Here is a 21096-nt window from a genome sequence, read left to right as displayed (position 1 = left end):
ATCTTGTGAAAGTAGAAAAAAAAAGTTTTTTAACTTTTATTTTTCACGCAACTAACCACAGTAGCCTACTATCTCCATCCACGTATATTTTTTAATCAATATCTATCAAAATGAAACAATGCTTCTCATGAGAAATGCAAAATCGTGCAAACAATCAACATTTTGGTGTATGTACAATGTATGTATGTACAAATAATACACTTTCTAAGGTCTCTATATCTTCATTACAAAAAAATACAGTTAATTTGCTCTAAATATAATAACAACAAATGTAAATTATTTATAGCCAGAGATAGATATGGCATGTAAAGAATGTTTTTTTGTTAATCCATCTGATCAAGGTTAATATGGGGATGGGCAATGAATGTCAGCATAGCATGGACAAAAGAAATGGTTCAAACAGGTATACATAATTTTTACTGTACTGGCAGTCGATATGCACTTTAACTATAAAAATAGTAAAAAAAAAAAAAAAAAAAACACAAAACAAATGTGTGAAACAAATGTTCTGCTGAACTGATTAAAGGTGAGCTCAACTGTGGAATGTCTTGCTTAGCACTTTACTCTGCAGTAGTCAGACGTTTCTGCCAAGACAGAAAGCTCTTTGCCCTTTTCAACACATAGTTAAAATTCTCATTGTATGACAAGACAACCTTCTAAATTATAGATGAATAAATATATTATATATATGAATTAATTGCAAATATCAATACTTCATCTTGAGGATCGATGTTTAAAATTGAGCACTCTGGATTGGTGCATCGATATTTTGGTATCAATACACCCATGCCTAGTTGAAGGCAGTCAGATTGGCCGTCCCTGCCGATGAGGTGTCCATTATTTATTTTTCAGGGAGTTGGCAGCCCTACATACAGTATACATATGTAAACGTTGATATGAGGTAGTGGAATTTGTGCTGAGTCATAGTTAAGTGAACACAAAATGGCGGACCATCTTAAAATGGTGGCAGAAGATGCCCGATGACAAATAGGAGTGGACAAACATAGAGGCCCTGATTGGCCCTCCGTCCCTATGTTTGATTCTTTCTAAACCAACCGTCCCAAACCTCAGTTTGTCTTTTTTCCTGACCCACTTGCCATTTCATTGTGTGTTTCTGTTCCCTTCAGCTGATAAGAAGGGCCGTTTGTTTGGTCTATAACTTTTCCTTTCTTTTCTTGCTGACCACTTTTGGTATGTTATTGTTAAGTTGACTTTTCATATTGTGTTGTGTGAAGTTACATTTTTAGGGTTCCATTGGAATGAATAAAGGTCAATAAAGGAGTTTATGTTCCCCATAAGCAATCCATGAGCCTTGCTTGGGTCAGAGTGTCATTCTTGATGTGTGACCTGGGAAGGACCTTTCAGTAACAGAAGCACTTGCCACTCAAATCTCCTGATAAGACCTGCTCAATTTTAAATATTCATTATTTCGATAGAAACATTAATGTAAATATCCACTCAAATTATTAAAAGCATTTCTCGGTTGTGTATTATTTTGTTTTTTCTTCTTGCTTATCCCGACACAAACACTAACTCTTGCTCTTTCTCTTTCCCCTGATGTGTGTACAAGCAAGTTCGGACACTATAATGGCTTATTAAAAGTAAATATTCAAAATATTGTATGCGAAGCAGAAATGGTACAATAAATGAGTAGCTTCAATCTTTGATACTAGCCGGTAATAAAGTGCAATCGCAGGAGCTTGGTTGTGCTGGAAGAGAGTTCTTTGATGTGCTGCATTGGGGCGCAGAGAATAGGTGTGAATATTTGGGCATGGCATCATATTGTATTAAGTAAATCGTTGTGAACGCTAGGGGAAAGTGTGTTGTTCAAGTATATTGTATTGTACTGTTTTGGAATGGGTTTACCTAATATTTAAAGTTTAAATATAAGTGTGATGGAGACCTATTCAATATTGTAGTAGTAATTTATCTTTCAATTGTATACATAGTAGAGGAAAATGTATATACAAAAACCCTTGTGAACACCAATTGACAAAAAGTTAGAATAGGTTGAAGCGCCAGGTTTATTATTGCTTAACCTACACTGTCTCGTAAATCAACTCAAATTTAATAGAACAAAAGTAATATATAATTTACATTCACATTAATGATAAATGTTCTACATTTGTCAGTGGCACTATAGATACTCATGAACTATTTTCCATTGTACACTTTTCTTAAACCCCAATAAACACCTGCCCAGCTTCAAAACATCATCAAGTCTGTGAGAAAGCCCACATTGTTTTATTATTTAGTAGTTTTTGGCATTTGATACTTTCATTGAAGCTCTGTGCAGTGTTTGAGATGTCCTTCACGATGAGTAGTCTTTGAGTCCAGCGTGTAATGTCGAACGCGAGAGACGGGAGTGTTTATTTCTTTTTTCTTGACGCAGCTAGAGCTGTTGTTCGTGCCAGCAAACTCAATAATTGCAGATTGATTGTATTCTGTCACGTTAGTTGTTGTGTCTAACTGCCAAAAGGTTAGTTTGATCATTTAATGTTCCTGAATCCTGTCAGGTGATTACTGCACACCTACAGCATGCTCGTGAGTGATGTCATGTCAAATTAGTCATTTCGGCAAGTTTGTTAGATATTCTCGTGATGATAAAACGGGTAAATGTGAATTGTTTATATGGTTTAGTTGTTTAATTATTCGATACAGTGAATTGAGACGTCTATGCGTGCTGTGAATTAATAGGAGTGTATTAGATGGTGTTACTTTAATATTCTTTCTTTATTCTTTATGATACTAAATGAAGTTGAAAAAAGTGGAAGGAAGTTGAATTATACTGAATGAAGTTGAATGACCTCGAATTATAGAGAATAGCCTGGAATGAGGAGGACATAAAAAATCTGAAGGGATAAAAAGACTTGCGGTTCAATTCCGGGTCATTTGGGTCACTTTTGGTTCATTTTCGGCTCATTTGGGTCAATTCCGGTCCATGTCCGGCTAATTTGGGTGACTTCCTGTCCATTTCCGGCTCATTTGGGTAACTTTCGGTCAATTTCTGGGTGATTTGGGTAACTTCTGTTTCATTTCTGGGTCATTTGGGTCACTTCCGGTCCATTTCCGGGTCATTTGGGTCACTTCCGGTCGATTTCTGGGTCATTTGGGTTACTTCCTGTTTATTTAGGGTCCTCTCCCAAGATGGCCGCCACATTGGGGTGACGACAAGGTGAGTATACCGCCTAGCTAATGTCCCTGTCCAAGATGGCCGCCGCACCAGCGAAACCTCCGGGAGAGTATCCCCAGTCTAGCTAATGTCCCTGTCCAAGATGGCCGCCGCTACAGAGAGACCTCGGGGTGAGTATCCCTAGTCAAGCTAATGTCCCTGCCCAAGATGGCTGCTACACCGGGGAGACCTAGGACTGGGGTAGTATCCCCAGTCTAGCTAATGTCCCTGCATAAGAGGGCCGCTGCACCGGGGAGACCTCGGGGTGAGTATTTGTAGTCTAGCTAATAAGATAAGATAAGATAAGATAAGATAAGATAAGATAAGAATGCCTTTATTGATCCCACAGTGGGGAAATTTTCATTGTTACAGCAGCAAAGATATAGGTCACACAGGGACGGCGGCATAATGTAGCCATTAATGTACAACATTGACAGCAAACATTCGGGATCAAACCTATGTAAATATAAGCAGTAACATGTGTATATACACATGTATATACACACCAACATACATCAACATAAAAAGTATGAGGAACACTCATTTTGGCCTGTACATAGTACAGAGGAAAAATACTCTAAGTAAGTGACAGTGCTGCAGTGCTGTAGTGAAATGTAAGGAACAGCATTGGATAAAAATAAAACTAGACTAATAGTAGTGGGGAATGTTGAGTATTGCACGGTATTACAGTAGTGGGGAATATTGGGTATTGCACGATATGAGCTCAGGTGGAGGACTGCACAATTGCACTAATGTCCACCAGTTTGTAGAGACTACACAATGTTCTTGTTAAAGAGTCTGACAGCAGCAGGCAAGAAGGAACGGCGGAATCTCTCCTTTGCACAGCGAGGGTGTAACAGTCTGTCACTGAAGGTGCTGTGGAGTGCTGTTAGGGTGCCCTGGAGGGGGTGACCGGGTTGCCCGGCATTGATGACAGCTTGGCCAACATCCTCCTGTCCCCCACCGAATCCACAGAGTCCAGGGAGCAGCCCAGGACAGAGCCAGCCCTCCTGACCAGTTTGTCCAGCCGCTTCTTGTCCCGGGCCGAGACGCCGCCTGCCCAGGTGACCACTCCCTGGAAGATGACCGATGCAACCACCGAGTCATAAAAGTTCCTGAGGAGTGTCCCCGAACCCCAAAAGACCTCAGTCTCCTGAGTAGGAAGAGTTTGCTCTGACTCTTCCTATAGAGGGCGTCTGTGTTGTCGCACCAGTCCAGTTTATTGTTCCGATGAACACCCAGGTACTTGTAAGTTGAGACTCTCTCAACATCTGTTCCCCGGATATTCACTGGTGCAGGTGAAGAGTGCTGGCGCCTACCGAAATCCACCACCATTTCTTTGGATTTCCCCACATTGATCAGGAGGCGGTTCTGCTGGCACCAGTCCACAAAACCCTGAGTAAGTTCTCTGTACTCCCGATCATCTCCGCCTGTGATGAGGCCGACAATCGCAGAGTCGTCAGAGAACTTCTGCAGGTGACAGGTAGGGGTGTTGTAGTTGAAGTCCGAGGTGTAGAGGGTGAACAGGAAAGGAGTCAAGACAGTTCCCTGTGGGGCCCCCGTGCTACAGAAGAGCACGTCAGACACACAGTCCTGTGTCCTCACATACTGTGGCCGGTTTGTGAGGTAGTCCTGGATCCATGTGGTGAGGTGGTTGGCCAACCCCGCCCGCTCCAGCTTGTCTCCCAGTAGGGTGGAATGGATGGTGTTGAAAGCACTGGAGAAATCAAAGAACATGATCCTCACAGTGCTCCGCGCCTTCTCCAGGTTGGAGAGTGAAGTGTGGAGGAGGTAGATGATGGCATCATCCACACTGATGCCAGGCTGATATGCGAACTGGAGTGGGTCCATTGAGGAACTCACCAGGGGGCGCAGGTGGACAAGGACCAGTCTCTCCAGGGTCTTCATCAGGTGGGACGTCAGCGCCACTGGTCTGAAGCTGTTGAGCTCCTTCGGGTGGGGGGTCTTTGGCACCGGGACCAGGCAGGATGTTTTCCATAGCTGGGGGACCCTGCCCAGCTTCAAGCTCATGTTGAACATGTGCTGGACAATTCCACACAGCTGGTCTCCGCAGGATTTGAGGAGCTGGGGGCTGATGCCATCTGGACCCGCTGCCTTCCTCGCCTTCATCTTCTTGAGCTGGTTCCTCACCTGAGATGTTGTGAAGGCCAAGGCAGGGCAGGAGGGAGTGCTGGCTATCTTATGTAGCTGGGAGCTGGAGACTGTGGAGAAAAGGGGGGAGGGGGTGACACGCCCAGCAGGAGGAGTAGGTGGAGGCTGCAGCAGGAGAGACTGATTGGAGGCAGGCATCTGATCGAACCTATTGAAAAAGAGATTCAGAGATTCTCTGATCCTCCTCCTCAGCAGGCGCTGCACAGTCTTCCGCTCCTCTATGTTGCCTGACGCAAAAGCCCTCCTCTTCTCCTTCAGGAGAGCTTTTATGTCTAGTGTGATCCAGGGTTTGTTGTTGGAGAAACACCTTACTGTCCTGGTTGGTATGGTGTTCTCCATGCAGAAATTTATATAGTCTGTAACAGTGTCCGTAAGATTACGAATGTCTTCCCCGTGAGCATCGCTGAATACTTCCCACACAGTTGTGCTGAAGCAGTCCTTTAAGGCCTCCTCGGCCTCTCCAGCCCATATCTGAACCGTGCGGGTCACAGCTGGCTGCCTGCGGACCAGAGTTTTGGACACAGACTGGAGAGCCACCAGGTTGTGATCAGATTTGCCCAGCGGGGGGAAGGACAGTGATGTGTATGCCTCCTTGGTGTTGGCATAGAAAAGGTCCAGTGTTTTATTGTCTCTGGTGTGGCAGGTGACATACTGTGTGAATGAAGGCAGAGAGGAGGAAGGGGAGGCATGATTGAAGTCACCAGAGATGAGTACCAGGGCATTTGGGTGCTGTGTTTACAGCTTGCTCACTGCTGCAGTCAAGACATCACAGGCTGTGTCGCTGCTGGCAGCTGGTGGGACATAGACGGTCACCGCGATCACATGACTAAACTCTCGCGGGATGTAGAATGGCCTCATGCCAACAGCAAGCAGCTCAATATCCCTGCTGCAAAGCTGCTCCTTAATCGTGATGTGCCCAGGATTACACCATCTATCGTTCACAAACACAGCCAGCCCCCCTCCTTTCCTCTTTCCACTCTCCAGCGTCCTGTCCGCGCATATGATTTGGAAGCCGTCCAATTCTACGACCGCGTTCGGCGTTAGCGCTGTTAGCCACAACTCCGTGAATAGCATCAGGCTAACCTCCCGGAAGTCCCTCTCGTGCCGGGTAAGCGCCGCTAGCTCGCCCATCTTGTTGGGGAGCGATCTAACATTCCCCATGATAACAGACGGGAGGACGGGATGGTATCGTCTCCTCCTTTCCCGGCGTTTAACCCCCGCACGAGATCCCCGTCTCTTCCTCCTCAGCTCACGGGGGATATCGGGTCTCGCCCCGGGAGCCGGCGCATGGTTAGTACGGAGTGCTAACAGCTGATTCCGGCTGTAAACAATGGGGGCTCGGCTCCGCGCCAAGTCGCCGGACACGTTCGCGCAAAAAATAGCCATCAGCAGCAGCAAGAATACCGCAGTTTGGGTGTCCATTGCTACGCAAGTTACGACTATCAACTATATGAAAAAGGTATGAGGTAGAGTAATATTAAAGAACGAAAACACACGAAAAGGCTCACCGATGAGCCGGAGCTACTGTAGCGGGCTGACACTCTCGCGGCGCCGGAAACTGCCGGAAAAGAGAGAAAGTAAGAGGATTATAAACTTGAATATTAACTTACCACTATGAAAATGTACAGAGCATAATCATTAATAATCATAATAATATAATACTCAGCATAATCATAATCATTCACAAGGCGGAAGGTTGTTTGTGGTGAAATGTTTTCATCTTACAGCCAATAACCAAGCCATCCGACTTCATTTTGACGTGTCCAAAATTAGGCTTCTCACAGTCTTCCACCAAGCATGAAACCTATAAAACCTCCATCTATTGTTAAATTTTCTTCCTTTGCGACCGTGGGTGGCATTGCTGCACCCCCTAACACAGCAACGGTTCACCATGTTTATATATTTCAGCCCTTCTAAATCAAGCGAGAAACACAGCGAGTTCGTTTTACGTGTAATGACAGTAGTCACGTCGCCTCCAGTGTGCACCCAACATAGCGGCTACTCCAGTAGCGACGTGCGCAGGCCCTATTCGAGGATTTGCAGCAATCAATTTTTACAGGGTTAGAAGATCACTGTTCATATGTTTTACTCATAATTATTAAATTACTGCATGTTGCTGGACACAAACATAACAAATGATCAGATTCGCAATTATAGTCATTTATTTCATGCTAGTAGTCGACATGTCAACATCAACGTGTACTTGTCTGTTAAGTTTCAAATCTTGAGCAGATTTTCCATTGACACCATGAAGTGATTGAATGATTACCAGTAATTTAAGATAAAATACTGTTTGATTTCTTTTATAAATGCGCCTATCTGAACGAGGTGAGCTGCTAAGAAAAAAGTTGCTTCTCTACCAAGAGCCCTGATATATTCTGTTATGGTCCTATGTGTAAACATCACTGAACAATGGGGGTAAGCATTACAGTTGCTAAAGCTAACTGCCATCCCGATTTATTTGAAAGAAGAGCCAGGACCCCTTGTCACCTGACTATGTGCCATCTGTTTTTTTCCCCACCCCAGGTCGCCCTCCAAAAAAACGTGCGCTGATGACTCTCCAGAAGTTTGACATGAGGCAAGAAATAAAGCAAAAAAAATGGAGCACTCTTCCAGAACCGAAGCCTCTAATTCTCTCAAACTTCATTAGAAATCTGAAAGTATGCACATCATTGGGGCCTTTTTCTGTTAGCCTAGGTTCCTCTGAGTCATGCTCTGCCCTTCTATCGTATGGTGTTCCACAGGGTCTATTTTGGGGCCATTGCTGTTCTCATTGTATTTGCTGCTGGGTTCCATCCTTTGAAAACCTGGTATTTCCTTCCACTGCTATGTGGACGACTGTCAAATCTATATCCCACTGAGCAAAAGACTTCTCCATAAGACTACTTTTGTCCTGCCTAGAGGACATCAAAGACTGGATGTCAGCGAATTTCTTAAATTTCAATGAAAAGAAAACAGAAGTTATGGTTTACAGTCCCAGTGGCTCGTTTACATTCCACTTTGTTTACCGGTGGGCCCCCTGGCTTCATAGCTAAAGCCGACAGTCTTAAACGTGGGTTTTAAAATGGACAGTGATCTTAAATTGGACCAGCAAATCAGCGCTGTTGTAAAATCCAGCTTCTTTCATCTGAGACAACTGGCGAAGGTAAAGCCCTTCTTTTCCCATCAGCACTTAGAAACAGTCATCCATGCCTTTGTTACATCTCGGCTAGATTACTGTAATGCATTTTATTTTGGAGTCAGCCAGTCCTCTCTCAAACGTCTCCAGTTGGTCCAAAATGCTGCTGCCCGCCTACTAACTGGAGCTCAGAAGATGGAGCACACAACACCAATTCTGGCCTCCCTTCACTGGCTCCCGGTGGATTTAAGGGTTCAATTTAACCCTTGTATTGTGTTGGTGTCAAACATTTTCAAGTCAATTTGAACCCAACACAATACAAGGGTTAAGATTCTCCTATTTGTCTATAAATCATTGAAAGGCCTCGCCCCGGCGTACCTCTCTGAGCTCCTCCACTCCTATGCACCTTCATGCAGGCTTAGGTCTGTGGACCAGGCGCTGCTCGAGGTGCCGAGGACCAAGCGGAGCCTCAGAGGGGATCGAGCCTTTTCAGCTGCTGGTCCTTCCCTTTGAAATGACCTTCCATCGAATGTTAGGCAAGCCCTCTCTCTGTCCACTTTTAAAACCCGGTTGAAGACGCATTTCTATTCGCTGGCTTTTGATCCAACCTGAGACCTGAAATTTTCGGCTCTTTTCCGGTGTCTGTTATATATCGTGTTTTATGTTAATTTATTGATTTCACGTATTGTATTATGGCTATTTTGTTGTTTGTATGTAAAGTGCTTTGTTACAGCTCTAGCTGTTGTGAAATGCATATTGTATTGTATTGTATTGTATTGTATTAATAGTCAATAAACAAAGAGAAATTAAACAGATGTTCTTTGTAAAAAACAGTGCAAAGACTACAGTTCATGTTGCAATCTCACATGGATGCAACCAACTGTCTAAAGAACATAGCCTTGTAAAAAAATAAGCTTTAAGTGTAAACCTGATAGTAGCGCTATTTGTTTGTTTTAACTCAAATTTAAATTGCTTCAAGATGTTTAAAAATGTAAATGGTTCACACATCTGAATCAAAACTAATTTGAAGAACAGAATCACATATTTTGAAATCAAATACTTTTTTTTTTTAATACAAAAATAGTGTAGTCTTAACATATACAATTCTAGACAGGAAAAGTGTCATTTAAGTGTTAAATTGTGTAAATTGGTTTGCCTTAAAATTCATCCCCGACTTTGTGTGATGTCTGATAAAAACAATTTTGGCCAATTGCTCAGGTATAATTAGTGACCGATACAACATTTCTACATTTTGTACTGTCTCTGTAAAAAAACTCTTACCAGTAATAATCTGATTCAGACCACACCATGAAATCACAGTATTTTTGCTCTGTTACAAACAACTGAGCTTGCACCTGATAGTAGTATGTGTGTATCTCTGCTCAAGGTGTAGGACCAATTTGTCTTGTCAATGCAGAAATGTTTCTTATCTGTGGCAACAAGGACTCCAATGTCTTTAGCACAATGTGGACATTTTATCTCCAAAACTCATTGCCACAGCAAGTGCAGGAAAGCAATGCATCTGTAGAAGCAGCAAGGTAAGGCCGGCTTGTGTTGATGTGCACCTTCATAGATATCATCTGTAATTTTCTTGCACCTGTGACCATTACCTGAAATGTGCCTTAACATAGGAACAAGTATAAATGTTTCTTCACATTTGATTTGAACGATGAAATAATGTCAGGGGAATCACGTGTTTTTCAGTGGAATTATCTAATCTCACCTCATCTTGAATCTTCAAGAAGGATGATGACCTATAAAAGGACTCAGCCTTCAGAGATCATTGCTCTCTTTTCCCTCTGTGGGGCATAGAGAGGAGCTGCACGGATAAAAGATAGATTTTTGCCTTTTGATTCTCTAGTGTAAGACAAAAGGACTTATTTATCTTCTTTTGGACGTAACCAAATTACAGCAATGATAAGGTAATAATAGGAACAACACTTTATTGCGTTTAAGAGAGAGAGCCAGTTAGACAGCTTACTTTTCTGAATTCCAATTACCTTGTTTAATCATTTTCTTAAATTAATGCCCTTTTATTATTAAGGTTTATTCTTTCCATAATTAATATTGTAAGTATAATAATTTGTAATTTATTTATTCAAAAGATACAGTGCCTATTAATGAACATTTACATGTAAATATGCCAGAATTAGCCAACGGCTACTTTCCATCTGCAGTCCCTAGCAGGTCAAAAGAAGTGACATTACAATAACACCAATAAAGAGAAAGACAGAAAGAAATCAGCCCATAGAACTGACACATCAGTGACATACAAAACAAAACCAAAAAATAAATTTATAGTAATAATACTAACAAGGGGGCAAATAGAAACTTGATTTAAAATTAGCGCTCACAAATTTGGTTTCTTTTCAATCACTTTTTTAGGTTGACTTTAAAAGTGCTAAAAGTGGTGCAGTCTCTTATTTGAATAGGAATCTCATTCCAGACCACAGTACCTTTAACTGATAAAACTTGATTACTTAAAGTAGTTTGTCTATCTGGTACTGCACAGTCACCTCTAGTGAAAGCTCTGGTTCTTTTCCCACTGATGCTGGATCTTAACATAATAAACTCACTCAAAGGTGGGGGAGCAAGTATATAATGTATATAATGATTCATGTGTTATGATGCCTTTGTCTCACATGTGTATTATGAAGGATATTGTAGGAATAGTTGTTTAGCTTTAGCTTTGTTCTAATCTAGGCCCAGCTTGCTTTTAGTGTGTTTTGCTTTCACACATGTATGATAATGACACTCACACACACACACACCCACACACCCCAACACCCACACACACCCACTTGCACAAACACACACATGTACATTGGCAAAACAAGTTCAGTGTGTTCCAGCCGTTTTCGCTCCCCTTTCCCTTAGAGCTGGAACACCTTAATAATCAGGGACTCCTAAGAAAATAAAAAGAGAGGAGGCGCAGGAGCCAGCCAGAGGGTTTTAGGAACTGAATCGTACACTTCCCTGCACTCTCCTTGCAAGTAAAAAGACAATATTGTGTTGAGTGTCTTCTCTCCTCATTGTGTGCGTTGTTTACTAATATCTCACTTGGTATGAACGTGACAATTAACACCTGGATTTTGTTGAATTATCTCAATTATTAGGAGTTCAGATTTGGATGGAAACTTGTTTTTTGGTCATAAGACCAATGACTTATACCAACTTCAATTATGATAAAAGGATGTCCTTTTCGGGCGGCACGGTGGTCGACTGGTTAGCCCGTCCGCCTCACAGTTCAGAGGTCGCGGTTTCGATCCCGGCTCCGGCCTCCCTGTGTGGAGTTTGCATGTTCTTCCCGTGCCTGTGTGGGTTTTCTCCGGGGACTCCGGTTTCCTCCCACATTCCAAAAACATGCATGGTAAGTTGATTGGACTCTCTAAATTGCCCCTAGGTGTGATTGTGCGTGCGGATGTTTGTCTTTGTGTGCCCTGCGATTGGCTGGCAACCAATTCAGGGTGTCCCCTGCCTACTGCCCGAAGACAGCTGGGATAGGCTCCAGCACGCCCCGCGACCCTTGTCGGTATCGGTATCGATAATAGATGGACGGATGTCCTTTTCCATTTTGATTATTATCTTTTATCACTAGATTTGATCATTTCTGATTATTATTTGAATATTGTAACCATTTCTTTTCACATTTTTTCATGATTATTGATTGTAGTACGCATCTGGCGTGTTCAACTTTGACTCATGATTATTATTATTATTCTGATGTATTATTCCTTTATTGAAATTCTCTTTAAATTTATAAAATATTCTTTGTCTCCTTATTAAAGGTCACTGATGGTGTAGTGGTACACACGCCTGAGTTGTGTGCGGGCAGCGTGAGATCAGTTCCCGCTCAGTGACAGTGTCTGTGTGTGTGCGTGCCCTGCGACTGGCTGGCGACCAGTTTGGGGTGTAGTCTGCCTTTCGCCCATTGTCAGCTGGGAGAGGCTCCAGCACCTCCCCACGACCCTGTACAGGATAAGCGGTGTGAAAGATGACAGATGACTCCTTTTTATTTTCTTTTATTTCAACCATCCAACCATTTTTAATGAATAACTGCACCCATAACAACGGTATATGCCATGAATGAATTTAAATAGGTACTCCGGTTCAATATAAAAAATCCCGAGCGATCCTAACAAGGATAGCTAAATTTTCTAGGTCGTACTCAGTACAAACAATTCTTAGAGGTAGAGCTGCCCAAAAAACGTGAGTGGTCAGATCATTCGCTTTAATTCTAAAAGTGGTCACTCATTAAGAGCGCGTGGACGAAGGGAGATGGGTTGACTCCGTAATACTATGGCAGTTAATAACCTAGACGTGTCCACCTCATCGCCGGCTTGAAAGAACTTTCGTCCCCCCCAGGAGGCCGCATTACTGTGGGCGGGGGAAAGGGAAAGTTCAAACCCTTTAAATAAATCGTGCCTCTGAATTACGGCAAAGTCGGGGATTTGATTAAATCAGTGAACAGAGCAGGCAATAGAAGGTAGGGTCTGTTTCTAAACTTGCCAACTCCAGCTTCTGTAAATATCGCACTCTATGAGCACCAACTAAATGTGCCACTTCTATCGACAGGCGAACTTCTGTTGAATTGGTGGATGTCATAGCTAGATGGGCAAAAATAACTTACAATAACAATCGCTAAATTGCTCCATTTTACGTTCACTTCTATAAGGCAGTCATTCACTTCCACCGTCTGTCATGGTGCCGTCACGTGACGTAGCTGCAATGGTTCAATACTTGACGTGACGCCAAGACACAATCACAAGCTCAGTTTGGCAGACGGCAGTATATAGCAGTAAGCTTGGTTGGTTTTCATCGGGAGCAAAAAGACAGAAATAGCAAACCAATAATATGAATTAAATAGATTTGTTGATAAAGTGGGCTGTCACTTGTACTTTTCTACCTTTCGTACTAAAAGGGTAAATTTAGCACTTTGCCACTTGAGCAAAAATTATAAATGAATCGTTTGGGACCGCATCAGCCGGTGGATATTTAGACACACTGCAAAAACAAAGTGTCGATGCAGCCACAGTCGACCGTGCTATGGATAGCTTCAAAGACAGTGTGAGTCGACTGAGAAAAAGTGGATGTCATCGCTCAAGAGAGGGAGCCACTGCTGAAGACACGGGGTAAAAACACTACAGCAGTTGTGAAGGAAGCTTGTGATACCGCGGTGGCTCAAGCGTAGGATTGATTTTGCAAGAGTGAACCTTATAGCTTGTGGACAGCACAGTTTTCAGTAAATTCAGCAAATCAAGATAGAAACTGCAGCCGAAGTCCCTGTACAGTCACTCAGTTGCATGCTGGCAACACTGTCTCTGCTGCAGTTGATTTATGACAACTTACAGGATACCTTATCCGAAACTGTGTCAATTCTCAAAATTATCACAACACCAATGACCACAGCTGAATCTGAGAGACTTTGACTGAACAATCCCACCTGATCTTAACCCGTAGGACGCTAAGGAAAAGTTAGAAGCCTTGAGAAGGGACCGCATATGGCGTGCGGGATTCCCCTTCCAGGATGACCAGGCTGCAATAGATGCCGAGTGGCAACAACTAACACATAATGCAGTGTAATACAATGTAAACTGAAATAGTGTGAAACGTCCATTTAAAATGATGAAGCGCTGCAGGAAGACGCCTTTGGAGATGTAGGTCCTCTTCAAAATCCAGCCTGGTTGGTCACTGAGGACATCTCCATAGCAGTGCCTCAAGGAGGTGGCCAACCTCAGATCTTGTGTCAATCAGTCTGTGCAAAATCGATATTGCACAGATGAAATGAGACCTCAAATAAAGTCAAATAAATGTGACACTTGTTATAACAAAGATAACATATGGACATATTATACAGTTAAACAGTACCAACCTGCCAAGGTTGAAATTTTGCATTAGTAGTACACATCACCATTTCCTCAATGAAGGCTTGTCATTCTAAAAAAAACACAAACAAAATGTCAGCATTTATCTTTATTATGTAGAAACACATAAAGAACGCGTCTTCGTTACTTTGAGCCACACTAGTATTAAATTAATATGCAACTATGACGAAAAAAAAAATGTAGGAGGTGACACATAAGTACAGAGCATCTTTTCATTTTCATTGGGCATTTTACTACAAATTGAGCGTCCGTTATTCATTGTCCGTCTGCAGCGCAGGTATCTTTCTGCCGTCTGTCATTCGCCTTTTTTTCCGCCCCAGCTTACCTCTCTGAGCTCCTGCATCCCTATGCAGTACACACCTGCACCTCAGGTCTGCGGACCAGATGCTTTTAGAGGTACCAAAGATTAAGCAAAGGCTCAGAGGGGATCGAGCCTTTTCTGTTCCCGGTCCTTCGCTTCGGAGTGACCTCTTAATAAACGTTAGGCAATTCCCCTTGCTTCCCATCTTTAAAACTCATCTTAAAACACATTTGTATTCTTTGGCTTTTGACTCAGCATGAGACTTGGTTTTGGTTTTACTATCTTCATTATTTTTTTTATTTATTTGTTTTATTGATTGTTGTTGTATGACTTACTTTTGCTCCATGTACAGCACTTTGTATACAGTGGTGGTTGTCTTAAAGTGCTTTATTACGGAGCCCCTAGTTGACATGGAAGTAAAAAAAACAAAAAAACTTTGCGTTCCCTCACAAAAACAAAATGCGTTCCCTCGCAAAGATTGCGTTCCCTCGCAAAAATTGCAAGATAACACAAAGTTTTTTGCGAGGGAACGCATTTTGTTTTAAATGCGTGTTTATGTACTTCCAGGTCAGTTTGGCAGCTAGCCTAGCCTAGCCTCTAATGCGCGGCTATTTCATAGGCCGGCAAGAATAATGGAGGACTTGGAATGCTCCTTGCGGTCAAGAGATATCCAGATATCCAGACCCATTCTCATGGAAAATAAATATTTCATCTCAAATTTACGTGGGTACCGACAACCAAAGTTATTACTTAGAAAGTTGCAACCATAAACATTCATTGTATAATTTGCTTAATTCACAAGTAATGACATTAATAACAGTTTAAGTATGTAGATTTTCGCAGATAACGAAGCGTCACTTACCGTTCTCTAAAGACGTCATAGTAAAAGTTCTTCATCCGCTTGTGATGAGTAAGCTACTCGCTTCTGCTTGCAGGTATGTTACGTCATTGAGAGAAATAAAAAAAAGAAAAAAAAAGAGAAAAAGAAAAACCCCACCCCTGACAGTGCACCTCCTCCTGCCAGATCCGTCTTGCATATTTAACAGATCAGACAGCCGGAAATCTCCGAAAACGCAGTGGAGAAATCAATGGATTCAAGTTAGGTGGACTTAGCGAATGGCAATGTAAGATGGCCGCCGGTGGCTTCACTTCTTCCGACGGCAAGTAATCGGCATTGCTAGTCCATTCACATATATGTCTGTGACTGTGAAGTACACATATGCTTAGGGGTGCATATAACTGGTACGCAGGTACGCATGCGCAACAGAAATCACTGATGCGTAACGCCATGTGAGTCATGACACGCCTTTGCGTCTGTGGTGCAACGGATCATCTTTGATCCGTGATCGGTACGGCTCAAGCATCACGGTTTGGGCTGTGCACGATCTGCAGTATGGTTGGTGGAAAAAAAAAAGGTGCGCGTTCACATTAAGTCAACGTGATTAGTCCGTATTCACTGTAATAGCAGCAGAGAAAGTTGAAAACCCTCATGGCTGACATAAAACGCATATGAGCAGCGGTGCACATAATTTTTTTTCATAGGTTACTCCATACCTGTCAACCCCGGGCTGTGCGGAAACTTACAAAAGTTGTAATATGCCCGTACATTTTTGGATATAGCCCTTTGCAATTCCACCTGGCAGTTTTACCTGAATGAAAGATGCACCAAAGTAAATTTGATGCTGTACATGAACCATTTGGCGTATCGGCATAGTTTTGGTCTCTTTTTGAAGATCACACTTTGAATTTTTCTCCTCAATTCTGTCAGAATCTTTTTAAGTGCTACTGGCACTGAATTATGGAAGTTTTAACACATAAAAGAAGGCCGACCCACGGGCAACCGGCCTTGGAGGAATTTTGCTCGTGAAAGTCGGCCGAGGTTTGCAGTCGGAATCGCTAACGGACGCTGCGGATTAGAGCCATGTGGGCAAGACGAGATCGGTCTAAAAACGAGTTTTTAATGTTTTTTTTCCCGTACAAAAATTGTCATACTGCATTCACAATTTGAAATGATCCAAAAAACGTATAAAATACGGTGAAAATGTACAAGTTGACAGGTATGTTACTCACATGAGTACCAGAAGATTGACTTTGGTACTCACTAGTGGTTCAACGAATCACATAAATTACGGTTCAGATCTTTTTTAGAGTCACTGATCAGATTGTTTTTCGGATCAGCTAAAAAAAAAAAAAAAAAAAAAAGATAATTAGAACTTACACTGCATTTATTTTATAAAACACTTTTGCTCATTAAAAAAACAACAACCAAAAACCAAAAAAAACAACCCCCCAAAAAAACCCACCTGATGTCTAATATGCCCATTTCGGATTTAAAGCAACACTGTGTCATATGTCGGTTTTTGTTGATTATGGCAGCGCCATGTGGACAAAAGTGGTAGTATTTTGGCAAGTCAACCACATTTCCCATGCATGCCAGCACAGTGTCGTGAAATCCTGAGCTCTCCCTTACGAAAGAAAAATATATTTACCAATATATTATTTGAAATATATGCAATATATTCCAATATATTATTTTCCCAATATATTATATATTGTCAATACATTGAGTTATATATTAATGATCCATATATTGTACAGATCTTATAGCCCATATTATATATTCATGTAATATATTGTAATATAATGCAAAATATCCCAAAAATTGCCGCTTTCCATATATTAAAATATATTTACTATGACTATCTAATATATGTGTTAATAATAATATATATATATATACATATACATATATATATATATATATATATATATATATATATATATATATATAGCATAGCATAGTACAGTATAGTAGCATCAGTGAGTCAAGCTCAGCATTCGCTTCAATGATATCTGGCGCCATGCGTTGTGAATATATATATATATATATATATATATATATATATGTATGTATATATATATATATATATATATATATATATATATATAGCATAGCATAGTACAGTATAGTAGCATCAGTGAGTCAAGCTCAGCATTCGCTTCAATTCGCCATGCGTTGTGAATATATATATATATATATATATATATATATATATATATATATATATATATATATATGCACAACCATGTACTGTAATTTATATCGGAAAATGTATTGGTAATATCTGTAAAGATATAGTGTCACATATATATTCAATATATGGTAACACATGGAAATGCATGAAAATATATGTAAAGTTACGAGCAATATATGGTAGAATCCTTGGTAAATGTATGTAACATATGGAAAAATCTGTACACTAATATATTTATTATATTATAAAATATATTTGAAATATATATGTGAAATAATATGGAAACGTGTAACAGTGTATATCAGCAAACCATCTTTCATCTTCCACACCGCTTATCCTGTACAGGGTTTGCTTTAGTGGGTTGAAGAAATGTTTTTATTACCGGTAATTTATTAAAGATACTGAAGCACTAATGTTACCAGAATTTGTTTTCCCTTGTCTCTATAAAGAGCTTGCATTTTGACTGCAGCGTTTAGTGTATTTGTGCTGAAAGGAATTCCGCCACATATATTTTACCAGCACTGGTTAGTCCTAATTTGTCACATTCATGCGCTTACATTGCAAGGACATTGTTACAACAGAGGATGCACAGAAATGTGAAAAACTTGTCAGATGTTGTTGAACAATTTTAAACATTTTGTGGTAACAAAAATGTGTCATTTAATTAACACTTTATGTCTTCATTTGCGAAAGTCTGTCAGGAACTGCAGACCTTTGTGGGTCTATTCCGGTTGTTTTTTGTAGTACAATGGTGATATACTGAAAATGTTTCAAGGCACTGCATGTTCTCCCCGTGCCTGCGTGGGTTTTCTCCGGGCACTCCGGTTTCCTCCCACATTCCAAAAACATGCACGGTAAATTGATTGGATACTCTAAATTGCCCCTAGGTGTGATTGTGAGTGCGGATGTTTGTCTCTGTGTGCCCTGCAATTGGCTGGCAACCAGTTCAGGGTGTCCCCCGCCTACTGCCCAAAGACAGCTGGGATAGGCTCCAGCACGCCCCGCGACCCTTGTGAGGAGAAGCGGTACAGATAATGGATGGATGGATGGGTTTCATGGCACTCAATTTGTTCCTTAGCATATAATACCCAAACGTATTTTTTTCGAGAATATGTTCTATGCAGACCCACAGTCCACAACAAGCCTGAGATGCACTTCCTTCAATGGCTTTAGCAACATGGGATTTCAAAAGATAGGCTGGACCTTATGTTTGATTGATTGCTTACTTGATCCAATAAACAAATGTTTCCCGTGTCAGGAGTTCAACAACAGCCAATGAACAAATTACATGCGTAAATAGTACCAGCCCTGCATATGGACGATTCGTTAATTGTGTTTGCATTCACAACCAAACTTGCTAAGCTGGTGATTGACGCATTCAAAGGCCAATGAAATTCTTAAAAAAAAAAACAAAAAACATAGAAACGCTTTTGAACAAAAACAAACACCGTGCGTAACTTGTGTAATACACACTTTCAAAGCGATCGAATCGATCTACGACCGTTTTGGTGAGTTTTAATTTATCTTACCTGTTGTAAATGGCTCATTAAATTCCCCAACATTACCGTAACTTTCTTGTAATTCTACATGTGTGTACAATTTTATTATTTTGATTTATATGGACACATTTATTAGCGTTACGCGATGGAGACAACTTGGCTTCCGGGGAGTGGAGGGTGGGCGTTGTGTAATGTAACGTAAGCTACGTTCAGCCTGTTGTGGTCTCTATTGTATTTTTATTTAAAATTGTTCGTCACTTAAATTTTAAATGACATGTCTGTTCTTGGTGTTGGATTTTATCAAATAAATTTCTTCCAAAAATGCGACTTACACTCCAGTGCGACTTATACCCCTGTCATTTGACTTAACCAGGACATGCTAGGACTCAGGAAGACCCAAAATACTGATAAAGGTCCACTTGTCGTCACCTGAAAACCTCTCCAGACAACGGATGTGGATTTGAACGGCCTGAAAACAAACCTTTTGGAGCCTCCACAGCTGGGGGGCAAGCCCAACAAACATTGACAATGCTGGATGAAGACCGACCCCAAGAGGTCGACACGGGAACTGCAGGAGGTGACACGCGTATCTGCTGCTGCTGATGCTCCCACAAGGATAGCGTTGTTGGACGCCCGGTCGTTGACGAACAAATCGTTTATCCTGAGGGAGCTATTTCTTTCCAACCATTTGGATTTCCTCTGCCTGACAGAGACTTGGACTGGCGCCGGTGAGTGCAGTGCGATGCTTGAACTATTACCACCTGCATGCTCTTACTTGGATGCGCCGAGAACTTCAGGCCGAGGTGGAGGAACTGCGACTGTTTTTAAAAACAAATTTAAATGTAAGCAGTGTATATTCACCACAGCGTTCAGCAGCTTTGAGGGCACATTCTTTGAAGTTGCCAGTGCCGTCCCTGTGCTCTGCGCTGTCATATACCGTCCTCCAAAATACAACAGGGAGTTTCTGAATGGCTTTTCAAATCTCCTCGCCGAAATCATGTTGCGATATGATTGCATCCTGTTAATGGGGGACTTTAGTATTCACGTGTGCTGTCCTGAAAAACCACTGGCAAAGGACTTTTTAAGACTCATTTACTCTTTTAATTTGGTGCAGTGCGTGGCTGGCTCCACTCACAAACAAGGACATACTTTAGACCTTGTCCTTTCTTATATTCTATCGGTCTCAAATTTGAAAGTTTTGGACAATGTGCTCTCTGATCATAAGACTGTGCTCTTTGATGTAATGTTTTCCAGTGCTGCCAGAGCTAATGCTAGCGAGCGCAAGGCCCGGCCGGGCGAGGCATTGCGGCGGAGTACGTCCGTGCGTCCAGGAGCATGCACCTGCTCCCTTTTTAGCCTCGCTAGTTTGCCACCACGTTTGCCCTGGAGCCGTTTTCGCAGCGGTGGTAGCGCTGGGAGATGGAAGACGTCCACGCGATGTAAGCGGGCAACGTCTCTTTCCTGTTGTGCTCAAACGCACCCGAACTGCCAACGCCGCATCACAAGTCCAATAAAGTTTGGTGATCATACACAAGCAGAGCGTTGTGAATGAAGCACCAATCAGCCAAAACAGTAAAATGAGCCGAATTGTCAAGAGGGTCGCCAAAGACACAGGCACACTTTCGGCCATCTTGAAAATCCGATCCGTGACTCAAAATCCATGACCGATCTGAACCCTGACTTATGTGATTCGTTGAACCACTAGTGAGTACCAAAGTCAATCTACTGATACTCATGTGAGTAACCCATGAAAAAAATTATGTGCACCCGCACACGGTCTCATCGTCACTGTTATTTTGATCATGTAATGATGAGCTCTTTGTAGCTTTAGCTCTGAAGAGAGTGTCTTCGAGTGTCAGCCTCCTCTATTTCTCTATTTTTTGATCGCTCTGCATACTTCCTCTGAACCTTCCT

General features: G+C 41.8%; 1 long non-coding RNA gene across 1 annotated transcript; it reads right to left on the bottom strand.

The window, feature by feature from the left end:
* Window positions 1–12489: 12489 nt before the first annotated feature.
* Window positions 12490–16941, bottom strand: LOC147148045 (uncharacterized). The gene is made up of 3 exons (XR_015086663.1): window positions 15511–16941; window positions 14335–14399; window positions 12490–14217 (listed from the first exon to the last, which is right to left on the bottom strand). It is a non-coding gene; the product is annotated as an uncharacterized LOC147148045 (long non-coding RNA).
* Window positions 16942–21096: the final 4155 nt, after the last annotated feature.

This window comes from Filicampus tigris, chromosome 4 (assembly GCF_054856515.1).
Source record: "Filicampus tigris isolate MCC_2025a chromosome 4, RoL_Ftig_1.0, whole genome shotgun sequence".
Classification (NCBI taxonomy): Eukaryota; Metazoa; Chordata; class Actinopteri; order Syngnathiformes; family Syngnathidae; genus Filicampus; species Filicampus tigris.
Note: the sequence above shows the minus strand (reverse complement) of the source record. Positions and strands in the feature narration are given on the sequence as shown.